Genomic DNA, 27,640 nt, shown 5'->3' on the forward strand with positions numbered 1-27,640 from the left:
CGGCAATTTCATTTCCCTCTACATTCCTGTGCCCAGGAACCCAGTTAAGGGAAATGTTTCCTGCACGTTCGAGGCGTTAGAGTTCCTCCTTACAGAAGTTAACCAGGCCTTGATCGCAGCTTAACTATCGGAAAAAATATTAATGTTTCCCTCACAACAGCGATCCCGAAGCATTTTGCATGCCTGCAGGATCGCGAAGACCTCTGCTTGAAGAACGCTGCTTGTTTCCGGCAGTTTAGAGGAAACTGAAATGCTGGCTGATTTAGAAAAAAACCCCGCTCCCACTCCAGATTCCATCTTGGATCCGTCAGTGAGAACAGAGGTACCTATATCCGCGCCGACTCTCCCCTCTTTCCAATCTTGACTGCTCGGAGAGATAGCCCTAGCACAACCCCCAAAACCCTGTTTGCGGACGGAGAGATCAGAGAGAGAGAGAGTATGAAGTATAGAGAAGAAAGGAGAGATCTGGTTCCAAGATGGTACTATGTCTTTTAGGACGTTGCCTCCAGAGGCCAATCTCCTTCCCATACCCATGGTAGGTAGGTAGGTAAAATGGCAAGAGTCCCACAGGCATAGTTCAAGTAGCACTTACGTGCCGTTTTGATACCATAATGTGGACCATTACCTGTGCAAAGTAAAATGTTTGGGAAAAGAAAACCTTCTACAGCCATCCAGTGCTGTTGATGTAGTGGAGGAGAGAAAAAGGATCTAGGCTGGAGAATTTCTTCAAGTCATCCCCAAAGGGTATACTAAGGAATCTCAAGCGCCTAACCGCCAGAGCCCGACATTTGCAGAGAAAGTGTTGAACAGTCTCTTTCTCTGTAGGATCCCCACAGCTTCTGCAATACTCAAATTTTAACAAAATTTTTATGAAAATCAATAACAGAAAGGAAAGTTGTAAGAATAGGCCAAAATATGGTGTACTTACAATTTTGACCGTGAGTGTATGCACTAACTTGCTTCTACACGTATAAATAAATATATTTACATACATACAATCAACTGAAATTTGTTTTATTGCTGACTTCTCGGAACCGACGTTTGATAATTCATCGCTTGATCCGCTAAACGCTTGCCATTTTATGTGTGTGTACGATTGTGTGGCTGTGTGTGTTTGTATGTACATCCATATGTCCTACTTGTATCTACAAATACTACAAATACAACAAATTCAAGTGTCCACTGTATGCGTGCGATAGGCTTTTCGTGGAGAGTTGCGTGCTTCAATTGATAGGCTATTCTGAGTCGCTTGATATGTGGGTCATGTTTTTCATATAAAAGCGCTTACGATAATTATCTGCTCGCTTTTCAGTTGCTTTGTAAAATGCGTAATTGCTCAGAAAGACCGAGTCTACGATTACTTGTCTTCCATTATTAATAGATAAACGGCGTTTTCTTTCTTCCAAATTGCTTTCGAAATGAGATTACATACGTCTAGGGAAATTGTTTCGGACTAATACATTTAAATGTATCTATAAGTGGATTTCTTAAGGCAAAGTTAATGGCGATTACAATGGGAAAAGGATCACGAAGACATGTCGGATTGCCTTGCTCAGTGGGGTATGGAAAATCGATAATGCGGTGGGGGTAATCAGTCTGGTGGAATTTTCTGGAAAATTCCAAGTTGGTTATGCAGCTGAACAACAGTGAGCGCAAGGAGCTGCGCTTATTGGGATCTGTAGACAATTAGGGACTGCACATTACCTGGTAAGGCGTAAGGAATAATCAAAAAAATCCCAAGTAAGATCTAAAAAGAAAGCCAGGAACTATGGACAGCGAAGACTAAAGAAAGCTGGCCAAAAACATAGAAAGCGCACGAAACCTCGACGACGACTGTGGCAGCCATAGGTTGATCTTATAAACTGCACATCAACAATCAATCAAACCAGAAATCGTAGTTCTTTCCTCCGATGCCTTAAAAAGAAATTTCGCTAGAACTTTTTGTCATTGCTTTTAAAGCAGAATTTAACTGTTACGCAGGTGTTAAAGCTGCGTCTAGGGTACTGACATCTCAAATACCTCACAGAAATAAGTACGAGGGTGGGTCAATAAGTCCGTGACTTTTTGTATTTCTGTAATTTGAGGAAAAAATGGAAAAAACTGAATTTCGTATGCTTATTAAGCCGATTCACCCTTAGAAACCCACTGTTTCGACTGTTGTTTGGTATCTGGTGTGTGGTGATGGATCCATGTTTCGTCCACGGTTACAAAACGGCGCAAAAACTACTCTATATTGCGATTAAACAACGCCAAACCTTCCTGTGAAATTGTTACACGATTGCGTTTGTGGTCGACTGTAAATTACTGGGTAGTCTGATAAAGGTAGCGGTAAAACACAAACTAACTGACGCAGCTCGTTCAAATTTTGACAGGAGTCAACTGACAGACGCCTGTTGACAGGAGCAGTATTTCTTTTTCAGTAAAGAGGTCAGAAAAACAAAAAGTCACGGACTTATTGCTCGCCCTCGTATATATGCAAAGTTTTTTATATCGATAACTTTCTTGATAGTAACGGTACATTTTTGTTTGGTATGCCAAGGTCTGTATTTGCAGTCCAATTTAACTATTCGCATTGGTATCATTAAGAAAAATGTAAGTAAAATGCTTTACTTCTTTTGAACAAAGAATAATTGATTCATTGATGGGTTAATCTGTAGAATGCCACGTGAAAGGCATTTATCCGGTGAAGAGCGTGGTCTGATTAAAGGGCTAAGCGAAAGTGGCAAAAGTATTCATGAAATTACTGCTAAAGTAAGCCGACACTTTCTTAAAAATCCAGAAACATATGGTCAACTCAAACGAAGCGGCAGGCCAGCTAACATCGACAGCAAATTCTGCGTCGAGAATTCAGTAGAAGCTGCAAAGTTGAGGAATGGGCGGAACAGGTAGAGCCAACTAGGCGCTTCCTGCGTGAATGCACAAATTCAAACTTCAGATTGGTAAAATGTTACTACTTGGGTGATATTTCTTTTCATTTCATTTCCGTTTATTCAGTCTATGACATGGTATCTCTTTCTCTATCTCTCGCTATAGCTACCCAATTTTACCTAAAACTGAAGGAACTAATGGGCTACCCTGTTCGTGTCTCCGCCTGCAGAATATGCCGCGGTTCAGTGCCTGCGTCCTCCATGCCTGAAATCCCAAAAAAACCTGCGACTTCATCTACACCGTCAATCCATCCGAGCGGCGTGCGACTCCTTCTTCTATGGCTGTGGCAGGCGGGTGCCTTATAATTTTTCGCCATTCGTCTTTAGCAGATATCGCGACAAAGATTTTTCGTAGAACCCCACTTTCAAATATCATCAGCTTCTGTTTATATGCATCTCTGAGTGACCCGTTGGAATAATAATTGAGCCATACAGAGATATCTTCGTTCTCCTCTCAAAAAGCCGGTTCTTGAGGTTATTGCGTAAAGAGTAATGAAGCGGCTCGTCGTAAGGTTTCTGGGAGCAATCTATGCAGAAATTTTGTTGTCATGATCAATGGTTACTTCTAAGTATTTCAATTTCTTCACTACATCGAAACTGTAATCGCCGATTTCGATTTACGCCTGAACCTCTGATAATCTTTTCAAGAGCAATATCAAAGAGAACACATGAGAGTCCTTCCCCTTGCCGGAGTCCGTTCATGTGGCGAACTCCCGCGACAGATCATTTTGAGTTCTTACTACGTTCTTTACATTGTGCGTAGTAGTTCGCGTTAAGCGTATTAGCTTATCGGGACTACCGAACACGGCCATCGCTGAGAAGAGCTGGTTCCGAATTATGCTCTCGTAAGTTGCTTACCAGTACCAGCTTAACAGTAAAGAGCGTCAATGATAGTTTTAAGAACAGATATTTGAGAAGAAAAATCAATACATATTTTTTTTTTACCAATTTCTTATAATTCAAAAGCTTCGAAGCGCTTGGTAACATGAGAAAGAAAATATGGTGAGAGCACATTGCACTCGGGGGAGTCTCCGAAGAGGGCGCGTTCCCTGGTGGCGGATAGAGGAACACCTCCCAGATATGGGTAGTAGCAGAAAAATGAAATATCTTCCCCGGACCACACAGGTTGGAAAAGTAAACTTCGTTAAAAAGCTAACTCTCCTCGACGTCAGATTCATCATGTGAGATGCGGTCGAAAGCGGGTATCTGAACTTGAAGCAAGCGGCTCGCTAGAAAAAATGTGATATGACAGGTAAAACTAGATGCCTTAGATGTATTCACCAGATGTATTCCCCACTGACGTGCGTGGTGTAGCGCACGGTAGGTAGCCCAGTCGTAAAACCAAAATACCCAAGAAACGGAGAGCTCCGCCCTAAGTTCCGATTAGGAACGACACTTAATTGTAACGTTACATTAACTTTTTTTTTTGGACACAATTTAATGTCAAGGAAATAAAAAAAACACATGGAGCCAAAATTGATTCATAACAGGACAAGTTTTGCTGATCAGATAGAAGGTACTTTTTCCAATAGGGATGTTTTGACTGATCTCGCGTAACTACTACTAAATACAACATTTTTTTCAGTATTCATTCACATTTCATCATGGAAAGACTTACGCCTCAATAAAGTTTAGAAATCGTACAAATGTTCTACTCAAATCGAAGCTCTGTGAAAAGTGTTCATCGGTATGTATGGTGTACAAAAACGTCCTACCGAACGCACTATTCGGCAAACCATCGGCTGATTTGACTTCGTACAGCCCGAAACAGTTTTGCCGAAGACCTGGAAGAATCTAGGCGGCGCCGATCTTAACATCTCAATAACTTGGCCTCTCTCATGGCACTACTTGGGCGATTTTACACAAAGATTTTGGTTTGAAAACATATAAAATACAACTATTCCCAGATTTGAAGCCAGCCAGTCTTCCGAAGCGTCAAAATTTCAGTCGGTAGGCGCTTGAAAAGCTCGCCGAAGGTCCGGATTTTGGGAGCCAAATTTGTGTTCAGCGATGAGGCCCATTTTTGGCTTAATGGCTACGTGCATAAGCAAAATTGCCGTATTTCGGCTGAAGAACAATCAGAAGCCATTCAACCACAGTCATTGCATCCATTGAAAAGAACAGCTTGATGCCATCTATTGACTGGGGGATCTATCGGCCCATATTTCTTCAAAAACAAGGCTGGCGCCAATGTAACAGTGAATGGCGAGCGATATCGCGCCACGATAAACGACTTTTTGGTACCCGAAATTGCACTCGTGATCTTCTTGACATTTAATTTCAACAAAACCGCGCTGCTTGCCATACAGGCCGTGGAATAATGGATTTACTACGTCGTCGTTTCAGTGAGCAATTTATCTCTCGTCAGGACCAGTGGGTTGGCCGATTGGTCATCAAGATCGTGTGATATCACACCTTTGGACTTTTATTTGTGATGGTATGTAAAGTTTAAATGCTTTGTGGATGAACCAGCATCGATTAAGGTATTACGAGATAAAGTTTTTCACGAGATACCGACCGACCGACCCAAGTCCTCTAGCGAGTCATTCAAAATTGGTGTTTACGGATTATTGGGATTAAAAAAAAATAAAAAAAAAAATAAATAATTGGCGCGTACACTTCTGTTAGGTGTTTGGCCGAGCTCCTCCTCCTATTTGTGGTGTGCGTCTTGATGTTGTTCCACAAATGGAGGGACCTACAGTTTCAAGCCGACTCCGAACGGCAGATATTTTTATGAGGAGCTTTTTCATGGCAGAAATACACTCGGAGGTTTGCCATTGCCTGCCGAGGGGCGATCGCTATTAGAAAAATGTTTTTTATTAATTTTGCCTTCACCGAGATTCGAACTAACGACCTCTCGGTGAATTCCGAATGGTAATCACGCACCAACCCATTCGGCTACGGCGGCCGAATGTTTGGTGTTTACGGATTATTGGGATTTCTTTCAGCTAAGCTTAATAACAGCGTAAGCAAAATAACATCAACAGAGGAACTAGAAGAGGCAGTAACAGAAATGACTGACTCAATCATGGCCTCATATCAAGACTGTTGTCCACTAAAAATGAAATCCTCCACGAAGAGGGTCCCCTGGTGGAACAACGAACTTGACAAACTTCGGAAAGCAACGAGAAAACTATTCAACACTGCAAAGAAAACAAACAAATGGGACGAATATAGGAAATCCCTAACTAACTATAACAAAGAACTAAGGAAATCCAAACGAAACTCTTGGAAAAACTTCTGCGAGGATCTAAAAGATACTCCAGCAACAGCTAGAATCCAAAAATCACTTTCCAAAGGTGACTTAAGTCCCATAGGCACACTAAAAGATCCAAACGGAACTATTACCAACACATTCGTAGAAACACTAGAGCTTCTCCTAAAGACTCACTTCCCAGATTGTAAAAGTCAAGACCCATCAATCGACAATAGTCTAGACATGGTAACTCACCATCAACGGAGATCTACGGTCTCATTTGTCAATAAAATCGTAAACTTCGAAAGGGTAGAGTGGGCAATTAACTCCTTTAAACCCTTTAAATCACCAGGGCCGGATGGAATATTCCCAGCACTTCTATCCAAAGGCACTGTGGAACTGATCCGAGTCATGGTGAAAATCTTCAGAGCTAGCCTAATATTGGAATACATTCCAAAGATATGGAGGAAAGTGAAGGTAATATTTATTCCTAAGGGAGGTAACAAACCCCCTGATTCTCCAAAATCTTACAGACCAATCAGTCTATCGTCGTTCATGCTAAAGACAATGGAAAAACTACTCGAATATCATCTAAGAGAAGAAGTAATCTTCAAAAAACCACTTCATAAGCTGCAATTTGCTTACCAAAAAGGGAAATCCACAGTCACAGCACTGCACACACTCGTTGTCAATATAGAAAAGGCCCTAAATCAAAAAGAAATAGCCCTATGTTCCTTTATGGACATAGAGGGAGCCTTCGACAACGCAAATTACAAATCCATGGAAACAGCACTCGAAAAAAGAGGTGCAAACCCAATAATAACTCACTGGATAAGCCAAATGCTTAATCAGAGGATTATTAAAGCCTCGCTAGGACAAGCTGAACTGAATGTCACAACAGTAAAGGGATGTCCGCAAGGAGGAGTTCTTTCTCCACTGCTATGGTCCCTACTAGTTGATGACTTGGTGCAGCACCTAAACAACAAGGGATTCATAACCATTGGTTATGCAGATGACATATCTGTTATAATAAAAGGCAACCATGAAAGGACACTAACGGACTTAATGCAAAATGCCTTGAACGCAACATGGGAATGGTGTAAAAAGGAGGGGCTGTCGATCAACCCTAACAAAACCACAATAATCCCCTTCACAAGAAAAAGAAAGTTAAAGTTTCCTGCATTGAAACTAAATGAAACAGTGATAGAACTAAAGGAAGAGGTCAAATATCTAGGTTTAACCTTAGATAAAAAACTCACTTGGGAATCACATATAAATAATATAACAAAAAAAGCCACGAAATCCTTGTGGACAACCAAACAATTACTAGGGAGATCCTGGGGCCTCAGCCCTAGTATGGCCCTCTGGATATACACTCAAATGGTTAGACCAATCATACTGTATGGGGCACTAGTATGGTGGAGCAAATCTATCCAACAAACAACGATAACCAAACTGGGAAAAGTACAAAGGCTTGCTTGCCTATGCATCACAGGGGCTATGAGAACTACCCCAACAGCTGGAATGGAAGCACTCCTTAATCTCCCACCACTTCATATAGCAATCCAAGAGGAAGCAGCTACGCAAGCACTCATGCTACACATGAAAGTAAATTTCAAATTGGGCAACCTCACCGGTCACCTAAATATCCTAAACAAAATCAAAAACACCATAAGCATGGCTCAAGTTTCAGACCACATTGACCCAACCCTCTGTTTCACAAAAGGATACTCAGTTACCTTTCCAGAGAGGATAGAGTGGAAAACAAACCCGAAATGGATGAATGATGATTCACAAAAATGGTACACCGATGGATCAAAAACACCTTACGGTGTAGGAGCAGGTGTAGTGGGGCCCAGAATCCACAAATCATACACTCTCACCAGGGACACCACTATCTTCCAAGCGGAACTATACGCAATAATGGAAGCAGTAAACATCATGCAACGCAGAAACCACAAGAGAGTAAGAATTAAAATACTCTCGGACAGCCAATCAGTCCTAAAAGCTCTAGATAGCTATACATACAACTCAAAAACCCTCTTAGAATGCCACAAGGCACTCAATAATCTGGCATCCAAAAACAATGTCTCATTAATTTGGGTACCGGGACATGAGGGATATGACGGCAACGAAAAGGCAGACGTTCAAGCCAAAAAAGGGGCAGATGAAAACTTCATCGGACCTAGTCCTATGTTCGGATTCAACAAAAACAACCTAAAACAAAAAATAAAATACTGGGCCAAAACTCTATTAAATCAGCATTGGAACAATGTAGAGGGTCTTAGACACTCCAAAAAGTTCCTAAGTTTCAATGCCAAAAGCGCTAACATGGCCCTCACGTTAAACAAAAAGAGCATTCGCACTCTCACAGGCGCCCTCACGGGTCACTTCACCTGCAACAAACACTTACATAAATTAGGCATAACTAACACCAGCACCTGCAGATTCTGCTGCGAAGATGAGGAGTCTATGGAACATCTCATTATCGAATGTCCGGGGTTGACGCATAGAAGAAAAAGGTTTTTAAACAAGTTCATGCTTACAGATGAAGACCTTCAATCACTCCCTCAGAAGGAGCTGGTACAATTCATAAGCATACTTAACAGTCAATAGACAGCATAGGGTGCACAATAGATCAATATGGTCGCAGTGCTAAAGGGCTACTCCTTAACCCTCTACAACCATTAACCATTAACCATTATTGGGATTATCTTTAGAAAATAAATGTTATGAATGGTGCGACATAAAATTAATAAAGGCTGTCTAATGGATTTGAATTGTCGGTGCTTTATTTCAATTTAAAATTCGTTACTTCTAAATTGATCACCCTTTATTAAAACTAATCAGCTCGAGAAGTTCAGAACAGTCAATGGAATAGGGAAATCTTTTCGTACCAAGTCGATATGGCCATGAAGTGAGCTTGATCTTAAGAGCAGTTCATTTAAGTTAACCGAAACTATTCTCGTAGTCCTTATTGTCAACGAAGTCTATTTTCTATTAGGGGTCGCTCCTCCGCAGGCAATGGCGAGATTCCCAGAGTATTTTTGCCATGAAAAAGCTCCTCATCAAAAAATGGACTGCCGTTCGGAGTCGGCTTAAAACTGTAGGTCCCTCTATTTGCGGAATATCAAGACGCAGGCCACAAATAGGAGGAGGAGCTCGGCAAAACTCCCACAAAGGGTGTAAGCGCCAATTAAAAATAAATAAATAAACGAAGTATCTGCAAATGGGGACTTCAATTTCCTTCATATTGGAAGCTTGAAGAGTTGGCGTGGCGAAAAAGAATTCTTGTAAATAGAAGATAAATTTTTAGAATTTTCAGCACCAAGTAAAAGTTTTGAAGTTATTGAAAAAAAAAATCATAAAAATGAAATTCGTTAAGAAAATAAGTTGAAAACAGGCGCTAGTGGAATAAACTATTGAGTAGTCGAAAAAGTATTTTCATATTTTGTCAATAGATGTCGTTGGAGTCATCTATCTCCAGTGCTACGAATCACATTGTGTCATATCATATGGTGTTAGAAAGGTGACATTTTAAGCTTCATTTAACCAAAAAAAATTAAATTCGGAGAAGTTGAAAAAAAGTTATAGCTGTTCAAAAATGAGTGAAAATAATGAAGAAATTCGCTATATTTTGAAATTTTTGTATAAAAAAGGGAAGAATGCCACGCAAGCCACCAATGAAATTTGTGAAGTTTACGGAGACGATGCTGTATCAGTTCGTGTAGCACAACAATGGTTCGCTCGCTTCCGTTCTGGAAATTTCGAGGTGAAAGATGCACCTCGCTCCGGTCGACCTATCGTTGAAAAAGTCGATGAACTTATGGAAAAGATTGATCAGGACCGTCACATAAGCAGCCATGACATCGCCAAGGCACTAAACATTCATCATCAAACGGTTTTGAACCATTTAAAAAAGGCTGGTTACAAAAAGAAGCTCGATGTGTGGGTATCACATGAATTGTCTGTGAAAAATTTAATGGACCGAATTAACATCTGCGATTCTTTGCTGAAACGAAATGAAATCGAACCATTTCTGAAGAATGATAACAGGAGACGAAAAGTGGGTCAAATACGAAAATAATGCGCGAAAAAGATCATGGTGCAAGGGTGGTGAAGCTCAACAAATGGTCGCAAAACCAGTGTGTTGACTCGAAAGGTTATGCTGCGTGTTTGGTGGGATTGGAAAGGAATCATCCACTATGAACTGCTCCAGCCTGCTCGAACGATTGATTCTACACTTTACTGTCAACAAGTGATGAGATTGAAGCAAGCAATCGAAAAAAACGGTCAGAACTGATCAGCAGAAAGGGCGTCGTCTTCCCTCAGGACAACGCTAGGCCACACACATCTTTGATGTGTCTCGGCAAAAACTGGGAGAGCTTGGCTGGGAAGTTTTGATGTATCCACCATATAGCCCTGACCTTGCACCATCGGACTACCATTTGTTTCGGTTAATGCAGCACTCCCTTAATGGAGTAAAGTTGGCTTCAAGAGAAGCCTGGGAAAATTACTTGTCGCAGTTTTTCGCCGAGAAACCACAAAAGTTTTACACTGATGGAATAATGTCTCTAGAAGAAAAATGGCAGAAGGTGGTCGACCAAAATGGTGCACATTTGGTTTAATAAAGTTCATTATAAATATAAAAAAAAATGAGTTGAAGTTTGATTAGAAATACAAAAAGTCTTTTTCGACTACCCAATATTTGTGGTTCGGAGTCGGCTTAAAACTGTAGGTCCCTCCATTTGCGGAACAACATCAAGACGCACGCAACAAATGGGAGGAGCTCGGGCAAACTCCCAAAAGGGGTGTACGTGCCAATTAAAAATAAATAAATAAACGAAGTATCTGCAAATGGGAACTTCAATTTCCTTCATATTGGATGCTTGAAGAGTTAGAGTGGCGAAAAGGATTCTTCTAAATAGAAGACAAATTTTTAGACTTTTCAGCACCAAGTAAAAGTTTTGAAGTTATTGAAAAAAAAATACATATATAAATAAAATTCTTTAACAAAATAAGTAAAGTAATATCAAAATCTAACTGACGCTACTAGGATAAAATTCATTAATTTTAAAATTGAATAAATAAAAATAAATGAAGTAAAAAAAATTCTTACAATTTTCAGAGTTTCTTAATACTTTCTGAAAATGTTAAGCATACAATTCTTTTTTTTTTTTTAATTTCCTGCCTCATAAATATGCCTGCAATTAGAAGGCGCTCCATTCAAATACCTACTTAGTGCGATTGCCCTTACGTTCTATGCCGTTCTACGCCGCCGACTCACGGCGCTCAACTTTATTATCATTTAGATTGGTCCTGCCAAGCCAACTATGTAGTACTTGAGCGCTTACATATCTACGTACTTACGTGAGCCAGTGTGCTCGTCATATACGATTACATACATACATATAAATATATGTACATACATTATTGCATGATACATACATATGAACGAGTACATCAAAAGGTATGCGAATTGGATGTGAATGAATAAATTTGCATAGAAATTTTGCATTTACCAAGTTTGTGAAATCAATTTAGCTTTTGCCGGCAATTTAACCTGCATAAATGCATGTAATTTAACACATACAGTATGCATATATATACATATACATATACATACATACATATATACATATCTATAAATATTTATATACTAAGCTCAGGCAAGCAAGCGCATGGCCCACGTCCATCTCTTACTTACCACTCTTACTTAGCCGGTGAATTTTGACTGCTTTCTTGGCACTACCGTTGACAGAAGAATATTTCCCAATAACCGCCTACACGGTTCACCTCAGCTACGCATACACTACGACGAGGGTTAAGTGGGGAGCTCTTGATCGGGTTTGGTTGCTAATAAATGCTGCTGCTGCTGCTGTTGCTGCTACCGTCGGCCGTCTGCCGTTTACTGCTGCGCGCGCTAACTTGAAAAAATTCTTGTGGTAGTCTACGCTGTGCGCCCTCCGCTCAGTTGGTTGATTGGTTGGTTGGGCAAGTGACAATAATTTTTGTTATTGCTTTTTAAATATTTTGTTCTTGCATGCTGTCACTGGACGCGCGTGTGTGTGCGCTTGTGTTGCGCCTAGCTGCGATAATCTACTTTTAGGCGTTCTTGCTGGTGCTATGACCGTTGGCGCTGGTGCTTTGTCGTTTGTTTGTTGTCGGTCAATTGGCTGTCGACCCAAACGACATTCTTGTGACTATTCTACTTGTAGTTGTTGGCTGTTTAGTCGGCTGTTGTCTTTGCTGCTGCTGCTGCTTGATGAGTGTAGCTGTCGCCGCCGCTGCCGTTGGCGCTGATGAGTTTCTTGGCAAATGTGATTTATAATTTTTGTTCTTGGCGATTTATTTACATGACGCTGTGGAGGTTGTTGACACAAGCGAACACGTTTGTTGTTGTTGTTTATTATTTTTGTTATTTCGTGCACGTATGTGTGTATTTAGGGGAATAATAATAATGGAAAAAATATATTAATATAAAAAAAAATATGGTTTCATTAAACGCAAATACTTTTCGGTTAATTATCTTGCGATGGTACCAAATTTTTACACTTTCCGATACAGTTTTTTTAATTTCGGAGGGTTTAGGAGAGAGAGTTAAAATTTTTGTTTTTGCTTTGGAGTATCTGATGCTGCCTGCATGGCAAATTTGGATTGAATGCTGGATTTGGCATAGGAAAAAATATTCTGCAAAATACCTTCAAACGTAAGCGTATAAATGAACTAAATTACTAAATAGCAACATTCGAAGAGAAAATTTTGCGAAAAATATGTGGTCCAATCTATTTAGTTGGCAGATGAAGACCCTATAAAGGGACGAAAGTTGGCAGACGGCACATATCGTACTCGACACAATCTAGCACTTCAAGACCTTATCAAGGAGCGAAACATCACAAAATACACAAAAACCCAACGAATACGCCGGGTTGGACACGTGGAAAGAATACCAGAGCAAAGAGCAGCAAAACGGGCCTTCGAGCAGCAACCGCATGGGAAGCGAACTAAGGGAATCCCAAAGAAAAGATGGCTAGAGATGAATATACAAAATTGGTGGTGATCGACAAGGGATCGAGAAATCTGGAGAAAGATAAAGGGTGATTTTTTAGCTATTGTCTTTTTAAACATGCCAAAATTGGACTAAGCGAAGCGGATGGACCATTTGAAGCGCAGTCGCGGTCAACATTTGCATGAATGAAATAAAAATGTCATGCATTTTTTTGAATTTTACGTGTGTTTTTTGAAAAACTTTCCTATAGCTCTTAAAAATCACCCTTTAGTTGCGAAAGCAGTGATCCACCCAGGACTAAAAAATAAACTAAATAAATAATCGGCGCGTATACTTCTGCTAGGTATTCCGCCGAGCTCCTCCTCCTATTTGTGGTGTGCGTCTTGATGTTGTTCCACAAATGGAGGGACCTATAGTTTTAAGCCGACTCCGAACGGCAGATATTTTTATGAGAAGCTTTTTCACGGCAGAAATACACTCGAAGGTTTGCCATTGCCTGCCAAGGAGCGAACGCTATTAGAAAAAACTTTTTCTTCATTTTTGGTCTTTCACCGCGATTCGAACCTTCGTTCTCTCTTTGAATTCCGAATGACAGTCACGCACTGCCCCATTCGCCTACCGCGGCCGCCGTCCGCCCAGGATTGTCATGCTTAAAAAGAAGAAGAAGAAGTGGTACCAAAAAAACAAACGTTCCTACAGGAAAATTAGTTCTTCCTCTATTGGCTCCATCTTCTTTATTGTGTTTGGAACTCACTCAAGGGCGAGGTCACGTTCGAGATCAGAGTTACGGATATACCAAGGCGCACGAACGGCACATTTAAGCACTTTGTGCTGACACCTTTTGAAGTAAAAAGTTGAATATTGCTTTGGCTGGAAAAACCACAAATCTAAGCGCCGTAATTCCACAGAGTCCACTGTCCTTAGACAGCCCACCAACCACTTCAAGGGTAGTTGAGTCCTGTAAAGCCAGGCTGAATTATGTCGGTAGACATAATATCCTGATGCTAATATGGGTCCCGCAACACTTAGGTATGGCGGGTAACGAGACCTCTGACTCTTTAGCTAGGATGGGCTCTGAGGCCAACTTCTTTAGTCCAAAGCCCGTTCTGCCACTCCCTTCTGTAGCCAAACCGGTTAGAAAGCGAGTTACCTCGACCCACAAGTGAGCTTGGCAGGCTGAGAGGAGCTTCATATGGAGAAAACTGATGTTATCTGCCATATCCGACCGCCTGTCGCTGATCCTCCTGTCATTAAGCAGAAGGGAGTGTAGGCGGCTTGTTAGACCGCTGACGGGCCACTTTCTATGGGTGAAGTATCTCAGACAGTGCAATCTGCCCTGCATGTGGAGGGGAGGATGAGACGGCGGACCGTTTTCTATGCGTCTGCTCGACCTACGCTCGAATCAGGCTTGAGGTCTTTGGCACTGATGTCTTAAGAAGCGACCATCTTGGCTCCTCGGCACTACAAAATCTATTTATTCGGAGGTCGGGTAAATTTAAATAAATTAAAAAGGGAACCGAACCCGAAAGGGTGCAGTACAATGGACTTATTGTTGTCTGCTTGTAGACGCATAAGCCAATACAAATTTCTATATTTAAATTCAAGCTCCACTTTTTTATACATTGCCTTAAATAACAGCAGTCGGTCTTATTAACAAGTTTTGACAACTAATTTTTTCCTAGTGAATTTTAATAATTTTTTAATGAAAATATATATCATTTTACTACAAAAACTATATAAACTCAACACTCAAACTTTGCGCAAATTTAAACAAAAATTTAGTAAATTTACAGCACCCCTTCATTTCAAATTTTTTACTCAGAAATTGCAGGAAAATTTCGCGTACATAATTCTATAGCCCATTAAATTTTGATACAATAAAGCGCAAGCGTCCGTGAACATTTATAACAATGAAAAGCTGTCTCCGTCTTGGACAACAGGTATCATCGTGGAGCTGCCCAAGAAAGGCGATTTGAATAACTGGCGAGGAATAAGCCTTCCCAACGCCATCAACAAAATTCTTGCAACGATCATGCAAACCAGACTCCAGTGTATCGAATACTCTCTAAAAGTGGAGCAAGCTCGATTTCGCACTCATCGAAGCTGTGCTGACCAAGCCAACAATCAGTTGAGTGGTGCTTCCCGCTTTCTATGCTGTTCGTTGACTTTAAGAAGGCATTTGACACAATCGAACTAGAAATGAGATGTAATCTGGCTGTCGATGAGTGGAAAATGGGCCCCGCTGAGATAATCCGTCTCAGAAGAGGAGTTTGTGAGAACTCCGAACTGACGTTGTTTCAGAACAGCAACTTCAGCAACTCATTCACCATCAACGCAGACATAAGACGAGGCTGTCCCTTGCCACCTCTTTTCCTCGCTATCATCCTGGATGATGTCATGAACCAATTGATCCTGCACAAAAGAGGCATCGTATGGTGTTTCACCAGATAACTTGAGCACCTGAGCTTTCTTCCTCACTCATAAACTCACTGACATGCAAGCGAAGGCGGACAGACTAGTCACCCTTGCATGCATTGTCGTACTGGAGGTCATCGCCAAGATGAAGGCTTTGAGCGACAACCACAATAAAGCCAGATGGAACATAGTTGAGGGGTACCCAGTGGAATGCAGGCTAAATAAAGCAAGGACGGCTTTCGGGCGAACGCATAAAGTATTGGCGCGATCATAAATCTCCCGGCGCTCTAAACTGCCAATATTCAGCTCATGTGGGAAGTCAGTAGTCCCGAGCAGAGTCTACAAGGAAAAAAACGTACACCATTTTTGAAAGTTTGGCCGAGCTCCTCCTCCTATTTGTTGTGTGCGTCTTGATGTTATTCCACAAAATGAAGGACCTACAGTTTTAGGCCGACTCCGAACAGCAGATATTTTTTATGAGGAGCTTTTTCATGGCAGAAATACACTCGGAGGTTCGTAAGTATTTTTAAGGATACATTTTTCAAAGGCCACTTTTCACTTTATTTGTCCTGGTGAAAAGTAAACAAAAATATTTTCTTGAATACCTCGATGCATTTTCGTTGTGCGTATACGAGGTGTGTTCAAAAAGTATCGCGAATTCTGAATTTTCGCAGGTTACGTATACACGAATTTCAATTTTTTTGTGGCGATATGTTGGTACTCATGTCTCTCACTCATGCCGACGAGTTCGGCCATTTTGAATGTTCAATTAATTGTTGACAGCTGCTTTGCTTGCACGTGTCTCGGCTCGTCTTCGATTTTTACCTATTCAAAAACATGGATCAAAGAACCTGTATCAAATTTGTGTGAAAAACGGAATTAAGTGCGCGGATGCATTCCGAATGTTGACGGTGTCATACGGACAAGCTACTTTGGATCAAAGCAACGTTTATCGGTGGTACAAAATGTTCTCAGAAGGCCGAGAAGATGTGAACGACGAAAAGCGTGCCGGACGCCCGAGTACTTTAACAACAAACGAAAAAATTGATGAAGTGAAGAAAATGGTATTGGCCAATCGTTGAATCACCGTTAGAGAAGTTGCCGAGGGCCTGTACATATCGATTGGCTCGTGCCATTCGATTTTTTTCACTGATTTGGAGTGGCATGAGACGGGTCGCCGCAAATTCGTACCAAAACTGCTCAATTTCGACCAAAAGCAGCATCGATGAACATTGTTAATGAGATGTTGGACTCTGTCCGCGACGATCCAAATTTGCTCCAGAGGGTCATAACTGGTGACGAATCGTAAGCCTATGGTTATGACGTGGAAACCAAAGCTCAGTCATCTCAATGGAAGCTGCCCCACGAACCTAGACCGGAAAAAGCGCGCCAAGCTCGGTCGAATGTAAAAGTTTTGCCTACCGTTTTCTTCGATTGCAGGGGCATTGTGCATCATGGGTTCTTGCCACCGGGTAAAACGGTCAATAAGAAATATCACGTGCAAGTTATGCGCAATTTCCGCAAAGCAATCCGCCAGAAACGCCCGGATTTGTGGAAGAACAAAAATTGGCTCTTGCATCACCATAACGCCCCTGCTCACACATCGTTGCTTGTGCGCGACTTTTTGTCAAAAAACAACACACTAATGATGCCACAACTACCGTATTCCCCAGATCTGTGAATTTTTTTTGTTCCCGAAAGAGGCCCATGAAAGGACGACGCTACGCAACGATTGACGAGATAAAGACGGCATCGAAGGAGGAGCTGAAGAAGATGAGAAAAAAAGATTTTTAGTAGTGCTTCGAAGATTGGAAAAAACGTTGGCACAAGTGCATAATATCTCATGGGGATTACTTTGAAGGGGACAAAACAGATTTAATAATAAATAATTCTTGAAAAAACACACCTAATTCGCGATACTTTTTGAACACACCTCGTAATTCTTTGGATTTTAAGTTGGTATTTTTTTTAAATTTTTTTTTTTATGCATTTTATAGTCGTACGGCATAATAATAGAAATTTAATTTGCTTGTACGTAAATAGAAATTTCGTAATATCTCCGTTTTACGAGCTTCTCTTGTAGAATATCGTGCGGACTTTGTTGCAGGGCTCGGATAGATTCGACTTTATCCACTTTTTCCTTCGATATTTTTCATAGAATCGATTTTTGCAACTTTTATGCTGATATTTTTTGGGTGATATCGCAGGAAATCCCAGTTTCTATACCAAGTCGGATAGTGCGGAACTTTTTGGTATGAGAAAAGTGATCAATAACTACTTGACAGGCTAACCCCTCACTTGAGCCGCAAATCACTTGAAATTTTCGCTGTTGTGGAACATTGAATTCAAATCGATAGTAGAGCCTTCAGTTTTAATCCATATCTGGGTTCAAAATTGAAAGTAAACTGCACAAAACTTTAACGACGTTTGGTTGCACACATCGACAAGTTGATTGATTTGGAACTCACAACTAAAACGAGCTCGCCACTTCGCTAGCTGTAATCATTTCCCTACTTTGTATATGCCGCTATTACCGCAAACCGTTTATTACTCATTCAGTCAGCCAGTCACTCAGTCAGCCAGCCAGTCAGTCAATCAGTCAGTCAGCTAGTCAGCCAGTCAGCTAATGCATAGTCACATTGACACATATCCAACCACCCACCGCTAAGCCGCACAAATATTTGATGCTGCTTTTGTGGAGCAAACAACGAATGCCAAGCAGCTCTCAACTCTGCACTTTAGCGCAAATGTGACTCAAATTCACACGACTGCAAGCGACTCAATGTGTGCGTATCTACTCAACTCCACTCTAATTTATTTTTACTCTTCCGCACTCGACTTCGCTTTATGCTCAGCTTCATGTGGAGCATTTCTTTACTTTTGCTCTGGTGCGTGCGCTAAAGCTAAGAATAGCAACATTGCGTTGCATTGTTGTTGGAATTTGGCTGTGTTACAAGCAGAGGTAGGCATTTGGTGGAAACATTTAGTGGCCACTCTGGAGCCGCTAAAATTATGCGCTGACAGCCGATAGCCGACCGATTGTTATGCACTGGGTGACTCTACTAAGTGACTACTCTCGTATAGACTCGATATTCCCCAACTGTGATAATTTTTCATGTACATTTGTGGCGCTCCAACACCAGCGCTAATTTTTCTGTATGTATATGGCAAAGGGATATATGGAGCATTACATGTACATATATACATAAATATATTTATATAGCCACATGCGTGTGTATGTATGTATGTAATACAAGCCATTTCATATCAGTTGTAGGTTGCTGTAATTTATAATAAATTTCGTGTTTGCCTTCAATCGATAGACATCACACACCTCCACGCTGGATTGAGTTAATACAATGAACCTGCACTACTTGCGCTCTGCTCTACGCTACTTACGTCCTCTTGCCGCTGTGACGAGTGCATATATTATACACACAGACACACAAACAGAGGCACACTACCGCGCTCGCTGCTCTGCTGGCCACTCAACGGCGCCAACGGTAAGTGCCTTGGCGTTTAAGAAATGTAACTTTTGCTTGTCGTTGGCGCATCTTGCGCTCCAACGCCTAAAATTATGCATGCACACGCATTTAATGTAATCAGTGAATACTCTTGTACATACACACACACACAGAGCATATATATATATGTGTGTGTGCATATGTGGGTCTGTGCATGAAAATGTGTATATGCATAGGCATCTGCTTAACATAGTAGCACAGTTTTGCAGCGCCTGGTTTTAAGACCTCAGGCGTTAGCTTCATCAAAATTGTGCAGGTGAAGATTTAATAAATTTTTTTTTTACTTTGCTTAAATTCTGTGCTTTTATCGTTTCAGTTTTAATATCTTTAAATAATTTAATTTAAAAAAAATTATTAAATATTATTTTTTTATTTTTTTTTTAATATATTTTTATCGGTTCACGCATGCAACCGATTTCGGGAAATCTATTTTTAGTCACACAACAAACAAGTAAGCCACGTCTGTGTATGCTGTGCGCGCTGTGTTGTTGGTGTGCGCTTGCAGGCGTAATGAATTTTTCCAACATTTTCAACATCACTTCGCGTTAACTCGCACTCACTTTTCTGTACCTAGAAAACTCCCTCCTGCCACTTTACTTCGTCGCCGCCTTCGCGCTACACTCCAGTTTTCACATCACTTGCGTGGTCATTACACCGTTTTCTCTGTTATACCCAACAAAATTTTCACGTTAATTTTTTTCACTCATTCAATTCTTTGCATAGAATTTTTCGGCTATATTTTTTCGTTATTGCAATTTTGGTAACATTTTTTGTTTCTTTTTTTGTAAGCGTAACCACTTAGTAAAAATTTTCCTCCATTACACCTTCGTCTTCTATTTTCTTCTATTTTTTTTGTTTTTTGGTTTTTTGTAAATTTCTTAATTCATATACCTTTTGTGTGATTTTTGGTGGGTTGCACAATGCATTCGTTTCGTTTTGTTGCTGCTAAACTGCTTTATCGGAATTTTTCACATTTGAACACAATTTTTGAATGAATTTTTTATGTTTTCTACACTGCCGTATACACTTTTTCTGCATTTACTACCAAATTTATATATACATTTTTCTACTTAGGCCCTCTGTGCGCCTCTTGCCCTCTGCTGCACCACTAGTTTTAGTACAATACAAAAAAAATTATTATCCACCCAATTGTGCGGCACCGTTAGCCCGATTTTGACGCCGTTTTCCAACTAACTACCCTTAAGAACTGAACTCAAATTCGGCAAACTGCTACTGTTATACCCAAAAGTATTGAATCGCGGTCGTCGTCGTTGTACCACTCGCCTTACGCCTTACGCCTTTTGTCGTTTGCCATTCAACTCGTGTAGCCGAATCATCGGGAAAAGCCCGTTTAGTGAAAGCATTTTTTGTTGAGTAAAACTTTTCACTACGCGCATGGAGCGCACTAAGCACTCAGGCACTAGCCACTAGCACAGCATGAAGAAGAGTTAGAGTAGTTTCGCATGAGACAAAACATCGATACGAAATCAGTTGAGTATCAACAGCAACAGCAATAGCAACAGTGACATGAATAAGCACGAAATAACAATAACTACAGCAAAGACTAACAACAACACCAGCTATCGATATCCACACACACACCTATCACCTTCAAACCGCCCGCTCTGTTTAGCTAGAGAAGAGTGTATTGAAATTATGCTAAGCGCATATGCTCGCACATGACACGGCTTTTGTAGTCTCACAGCCACACACACGCATAGAGAGAGTATGGCGTGTGTGTCATTTGCTGTTGGTAATGGCACTTGTAATCAATGAAATGTGGCGCCAGCGTATTGCCGCAGGATATCAGGCGGTCTCACGCACTCGCTCACCCCAAGCAGCAACAAAGAAATTTTAACGGTTCACTCACTCTCTCTATCTCTCTTAGTGCTAAGCTAAGTACTCTCTACTCACATTGCGCTGGTGGCACACATTTGTGTTGGGTGGGTGGGTGTAAGGGCTGTGAGGTGCGCGGTATGTGTACGTATTTTGTTGCTAATAGTACGAAAATTCCATTAGAAGTGGAAATAGCAAAAAGAAAGTAAGGCAAATAGCGAATGACAAATAGCAAATAGTAAAATTGTGGAAGTAGTTTGTGTGAGTATTCGCATTGGAATTCATGTGGAAACTTAGTGCTGGCAATGCCGGCAGTTGTGGGTAAAAAAGTTAGGAAAATATAGATTGAAGGAATGTAAAATGCAATCAGGTGTATAAAAAACCGGTTAACGGTTTATGAACTTTTTTTTTTTGGTTTAAAAAAAAGTATAAAACATTGTAAACATTTTATCTCTGTTGGGTAAAAATTTTGTAATTTTTTTTGCCGAGAAGCTTGGAAGTCGAAATCTTCAGCATGAAATTTAGAAACATTCTGGAACTTAAATGAAGAGAAACCATTTTGTGAACTGTCTCAGGGTTCCTGGGCATGGCAACATAGTGTAAAATGAAATTTCCAATGAGCTTGCCAGGAAGGGTTCGACGGAACCGGTTTCAGATGCCTCCATTTCAGACATCGGTGTACCCTAAACAGTTGTCAACTTATTTCTTAAAAAGCGGAAGACAGATGAAGTTCTATCCTATCGTGTGTTATTTCAAAAACACTTTAACCTCTGTTCGACAGAAGCAGGACGATTAAAATGGTGGATATTTCCCGCCATTCAATTTCTTCACTGGGTGATCGGAACTCATGTGGAGAAGCTTGGGTTTCCATACAACCCCCATTACTTCTTCTTTATTTGCGTATTTCGATTCCGAATATAGCGAGCATACAATTTATACAATATACTATATATTACATTTAGCACGAAGTACAAAAATATTTTACGTTTAATATAAATTTGTTATAATTTCATGACAAAAGCCTCGATTTCTCGCTGTCTTCAATAAAGTTCCTACCATGCCGATTCCAGTCCAATGTCTTACATTTCTCAGCCAGGATAGTTTTTTTTCTGCCTATGCCTCGTTTGCCTTCTATTTTTCCTTGCAGGATTAGTTGAAGTACTGTGGGCAAAAAATAAGGTGAATTTGTGTGTAAAATGGAAAATCTTTACTTATTCCTGTAAATCAATTTCATCCCCTTCAAAATAATCCCCTCTCGATGAAATACACTTATGCCAATGATTTTTCCAACCCCCGAAACATGCCAAATAGTCCATTTCCGGTATAGCCATCAGCACCTTCTTCGGTTCAGCTTTTATATCCTCAATCGACTCGAAACGCGTTCCCCGGAGTGGTCTCTTGAGTTTTGGGAATAGCCAGAAGTCACACGGAGCCAAATCAGGCGAATACGGTTGTTGCGGAACGATATGCGTGGAATTTTGGCGAAATGGTCACGAAGAACGAGTGCAGTGTGAGACGGTGCATTATCGTGATGCAAAAACCAAGAGTTGTTGGCCCCTAATTCTGGTCTTTTTAGACGAATTGCTTCACGCTAAACGCTCAAATAATATTCGTTACTAACAGTTTGGCCAGGTGGAAGGAATTCAGAGTGCACCACACCACGAAAATCGAAAAAAACTGTCATCATGACCTTTGTTTTTGAACGACTTTGACGTGCTCTTTTCGGTCTGGCCTCGCCTTTAGCACGATATTCGCTTGATTGGTCATCTCCCGTAATGATGCATTTGAGCTTGTCCTGATAGTCTGAAAGCATTGTTTCACACACATCAGCGCGACGACTTTTTTCCAAGAAATTGAGAGTTTTCGGTACCAAACGAGATTTGACTTTTCGTAGGCCTAAATGGTCTTTCAAAATGGTTTTCACAAATCCTTCTGATATTCCGATCATGTCAGTAAGGTCTTTAACAGTCAACCGACGATTTTTGAGCACTAACTCCTTCACTTTATTGACGTGTTGGTCATCTGTTGACGTCGATGGTCGTCCGGAGCGCTTCACGTCATCAACACGTTCTCGACCCTCTTTGAAGTCTCTGTACCACTTATAAACATTTTTCTGCGACATGGCCGAATCACAAAATGCCTTCTGCAACATGCTAAACGTTTCCGCAGCCGAAATTTCAGTCCGCAAACAAAATTTGATGGCACTTCTCTGCTCAATCAAATCAGACATTGTAAAAATCGAAAAATGCACTCTTGGTCGTTTGGTAAACACAAGCGTAATATATTTTACTGATAATGACATTTACATGAAAGTTGGCCCAGATGTTATTAACAGTACTGCCAACTCATGAAAAAAATAACTAGAGCGAAATGTTAATCCCGCGAAGTTTGACAAATAAATTCACCTTACTTTTTGCCCACCGTGTTACTTGAACACAAAATAGCGCTTCACGTGTGCCCATGCCTTCTTTAAATCTGAATTGTGTTTCTCCCATTGCTGATTCGCACTTCTTGTAAATTCTTTTATGAATAATTTAAAAAAAAATTGTTTAATGAATGACTCATGAAGCTTATACCTCAGTCTATGAACGCAACATTTCTTTGCACATTTCTTCTTTGGTAGCGCAATAAAAGTAGATCTAGGCCAGTCTTGTGGGTATTTTCCTGTGTCGTAAATATAGTTGAAAATTATTTCGAGGATTTCTATATTTTCGTCGTTTATTAATTTCATGATTTCAGTAGGAAGCTCATCTGGATCTGTTGCCTTATTATCCTTGGAACTTTTTATGGCATTTTTTATTTCGCCTTTAGTTATAACAGGTCCTGATAAATTTTCAATAGGTGCTGACTGATAAGCAAATCTATTAGTGTCCGAGAAAAGGGAATAAATGCATTCTTGCCAGACTTTTTTTTCTCACAAAGATCTAACTCAACTTCATTATTGTCATCCAAGCATCCAGCGCACTTGTCGGAATGCGTATCTTCCCTATCATGAAAGAAAAGGAAACAATCTAAAATTAAATCTGACCAAAAGAATTGAAATTTCACCAGCTACTTATAAGGAAATCGCAATGAAATTAATAATTGCATGACACAATAACTACTGCGCTAAAGGTCTTTAGTAACTTTAATATACCTATTTTAGATTAGTGCTCTGGGAAACAAATAATTTATATAAGTACATTCAGCCTGACCCGGGCCGAGACTTAAAGCATCGGTACTAATGCGCGGATATCCCGCAGCCTTTCAAGCGGAGATCCAAGGGATAGGGAATAGGGATAGCATCTGGCTAAATAGGCACAATTTTGTCAGACAACCAGGATATAGCTATATGTGCACTGCAGTCTCTCATTCATACCATCTAAACTTATTGAGGAATACTTTAACGTCCTGGGTACCAACACAAGAAAGTTATGACGAACTGGCGGAATGCCCAGCGGAATTAGGTGCTACTTTAAAATTCCACGTACCAGAACCCCGATAACCGCTTAAGCGATTTTGGCAGAGTTTAACAAAGCGCGCCAGTCGTTTCTTTCTCGTGCTATCCGGTGCCAGTTAGGTGGACACATCAAGTGATACCAAACCCTTCTCCACCTGATCTTTCCAACGCAGCGGAGGGCTTACTTTTCCTTTGCCACCGCCCGATGATAACGCATCGAATACTTTCAAAGCCCAATCGGACGACATGACCAGCTTACGTAGCCGCTGGATCTTTATTCGCTGCGCTATGTCTATGTCGTCGTAAAGCTCATACAGCTCATCGTTCCATAGCCTACAACACTCGCCGTCATCTACGTGCAAAGGTCCAAAAATCTTACGCAGAATCTCTTTCTCTCAAACATTCAAAGGGATGCTCCGTCGGATGTTGTCATCGTCCTAGCTTTTGCCCCATATCACACCGGGCACAATGAGAGCCTTGTAGAGTGTTACGTTTGTTCGTCGAGAGAGGACTTTACTGCTCAATTGCCTGCTTAGTCCAAAGTAGCTTTTGTTGGCAAGTGAGATTTTCCGTTTGATTTCCAGGCTGGCATTGTCATCGGTATTAATGCTGGTTCTTAGATAAACAAAGCCTCTTACAAGCTCGAAATCGTAACTGTCAACAGCGACGTGGACGTGACGTTGTTCTGGGATGACGCACGTGAAGAGGAAGTTCTCAGGAGTACCGGTATACAAGCATAGTAGTATGCACAACTTGAAGCCTCACAGATACACCTAAAAAGCTACTAAAAACCTCTACACAATCTACCATTCTCCCCGCTGAACTGCCAGAAAGGGTGTGGTAATATAATACTTCACGGGACTCGTTAGCTCATAGGCTGCTAGTTACAATGTCTACGAAGCTCCGCGCGCCTTAAAGCATTGAGAATATGTTTTGTATGCGCGCAGATTCACTCCTAGTTATCATCTAATTTCAGCATAAAATCTGTAATATTTTCTTTGTTTAATGTGTTACAAGTTTCGGGAGCAAAGTCTCACATCTTCTTACCTGTCCGTACAGGTTGAGCAGTTTAGGGCTATCATGGCCGCAACTATGGAGGTATTTTTGAAATACCCCGTGCCCTAAAAGGAATTAAGGTTAAGTGGAAATTTGTTTACCCATGGTTACTTTCTAGCCACGTCGCACGAATGGGTATTAATGCGTCCATCTACTTTTCGACGATCTATTCCACCGGGCTTGTCAGGTTGCGATCGAACGACGTCTTTGTTCTTCAGCAATATTTTTAGGACTTGCTCGACCCAGGTGTTCGGATAGCCTTATATATATTCTGTGCATTTCCGTTTGCCAAAATGTGCACGGAAACTAGTCCTGCAATGCGAGTGCGCCGACTGTTTGCTTTGTTTTGTCCCACCAACCAATCCTCCTATGGAGGTGCCACTCCGATGAGGGCGGTTCAATAAGTACCTATATCTGATGACAGAGGGCGTGTCTGAGGGATTTTGGTGTTCACTTCGTGTACTGCAATCTATCATCAATTAAAACGACGCCAAAACTAATTGCAGACTGATTGATAGGTCAGTTTGGATGTGTCAGCCATTCAAGTAAGACGTGTTTCGTGTTTTTCGCTAAGATAAAAAAAGGGCAGTTTCGTTCGGTAATTCGCTTTTTGTTTTAGGTGGGTTGGTGAAATGGTTGAAGTACCGGTCTGGCACTCCTCAAGTAGCACAGCCAGAGTTGTGATATAATGGAGATGATTGATGGGGTTTAGGTTGGCGTACTGCCGCAGACTGTCGAAGAAAGGAGCACCCAGTGAAAAGCGAGGAGATAAAAGCAAAGTTGGATGCTGTCTATGCTCAACGAATTTAAGCGTGGGCGATCATCCATTTTAGATGATAATGATCAGGACGCCCGGCAAACGTGGTTACCAGGTTACCGAGGAAATCAATCGAAAAGTCTACCACATGATTCTCGCTGATCCACGAACAAAAGCGCGCGAAGTAACAGAGGCAATGGGTATGTCGACCAGAACGGCAATTAATATTTTACATGATAAGTTGGGGATGAAAAAATTGTCGGCCTGATGGGTGCCGCGATTGCTCACAAGCAGCAACAAGCGGATGCCGCCGTTAACTTCGAAGCAATTTAAGCGAAATCCGAAGGAGTTTTCGTGTCGATTTGTCATTATTAATGAAACCTAGATTCATATTTACACACCGAAGCTAAGCAATAATCAAAACAATGGATTTCTCCAGGTGAATCTGCTGCAAAGAAGGCGAAGACAGTCCCCTCGGCCGGAAAGGTCATTGCGACGATTTTTTGGGAGGAGACAACGTTATCCTCATGGATGTTTTAGAAAAAGGAAGAACGATCACTGGACAATACTACAGTGAGTAATTGGAGCTCGGACTTTCACAAAAAATTGAAGGAGACACGGCCACATTTGGCGAATAAGAAGGTGCTGTTACCCCACGGTAACGCACCGGCACATTCATCCGGAGTTGTCGCCGCCAAACTGCATGAATTGAGTTATGAATTGCTGCCACACCTTCCGTATTTGCCTCATCTGGCTCCCTGAGGCTTTTTCGTGCTCCCTAACATGAAGAAATGGTTCGCAGGAAAAAAATTCAGTGCAAACGAGGAAGTCTTCGCCGAGACAGAGGCGTATTTTGAAGAGTTCGACACATCCTATTTTTTGGAGCTATTAAAAAAGTTCCCGGAGCGTTGGGAGAAGTGTATCTTTCAAAAGGGGACTACAGGGTCCGGCACTCGAAATGTAATCAACTTCAGACCGCTCGCGCAGCTCTTGCACGGGCATCAGGGGTATCTTAGTTGGCTAAATAACAGTCCAGAGTATTGTTTACAAGCGCACGGAAGCATTTTGCCGAGAGTAAACGCGAAAAAAGAAAATCAGTAATGGATTTCAAACGTAATTGCGTGATGCGCATTATATTTGGTTGGAAAATCACAACCAGCGATTGTTCGTGAGCTCGAGCCCCTTAAAGTAAATAAAGTTTTCGTTTATCGCACCATTCCTCTTTACAATGATACTGGTGGCAACGCGAAACGTCATGGAGGTGGTCATCAAAAGAGTGCAACGACACGTGAAATGGTTCAAAAAGTTAAGAAGCAACTTGAGCGGCATCCCCGAGGAAGTGCCAATCAAATGGCGAAAGAACTGAAAATATCTGACCGTAGCAACCGCCGCATACTGAAAAATGATCTCAAAGTCAAGCCTTACAAGATACAAAAGGCGCTTGATCTCACACCAAAGCAGCAACAAGTCAAACTTGAGAG

The 27,640-nt window shown here is 41.1% G+C and overlaps 1 protein-coding gene across 1 annotated transcript in view; it reads right to left on the reverse strand.

Annotated features, from left to right (window-relative positions):
* The window catches only part of LOC128867922 (plectin), a 226,479-nt gene extending 206,115 nt beyond the window's left edge, over positions 1-20,364 (reverse strand). Inside the window, exons 1-2 of the mRNA XM_054109549.1 lie at positions 19,963-20,364; positions 11,831-12,485 (exon numbers count right to left, since the gene is read on the reverse strand). The gene's annotated coding sequence lies outside the window, so the exon portion shown is untranslated. The remainder of the gene's footprint in view (positions 1-11,830; positions 12,486-19,962) is intronic.
* Positions 20,365-27,640: the final 7,276 nt, after the last annotated feature.

This window comes from Anastrepha ludens, chromosome 6 (genome assembly GCF_028408465.1).
Source record: "Anastrepha ludens isolate Willacy chromosome 6, idAnaLude1.1, whole genome shotgun sequence".
Classification (NCBI taxonomy): Eukaryota; Metazoa; Arthropoda; class Insecta; order Diptera; family Tephritidae; genus Anastrepha; species Anastrepha ludens.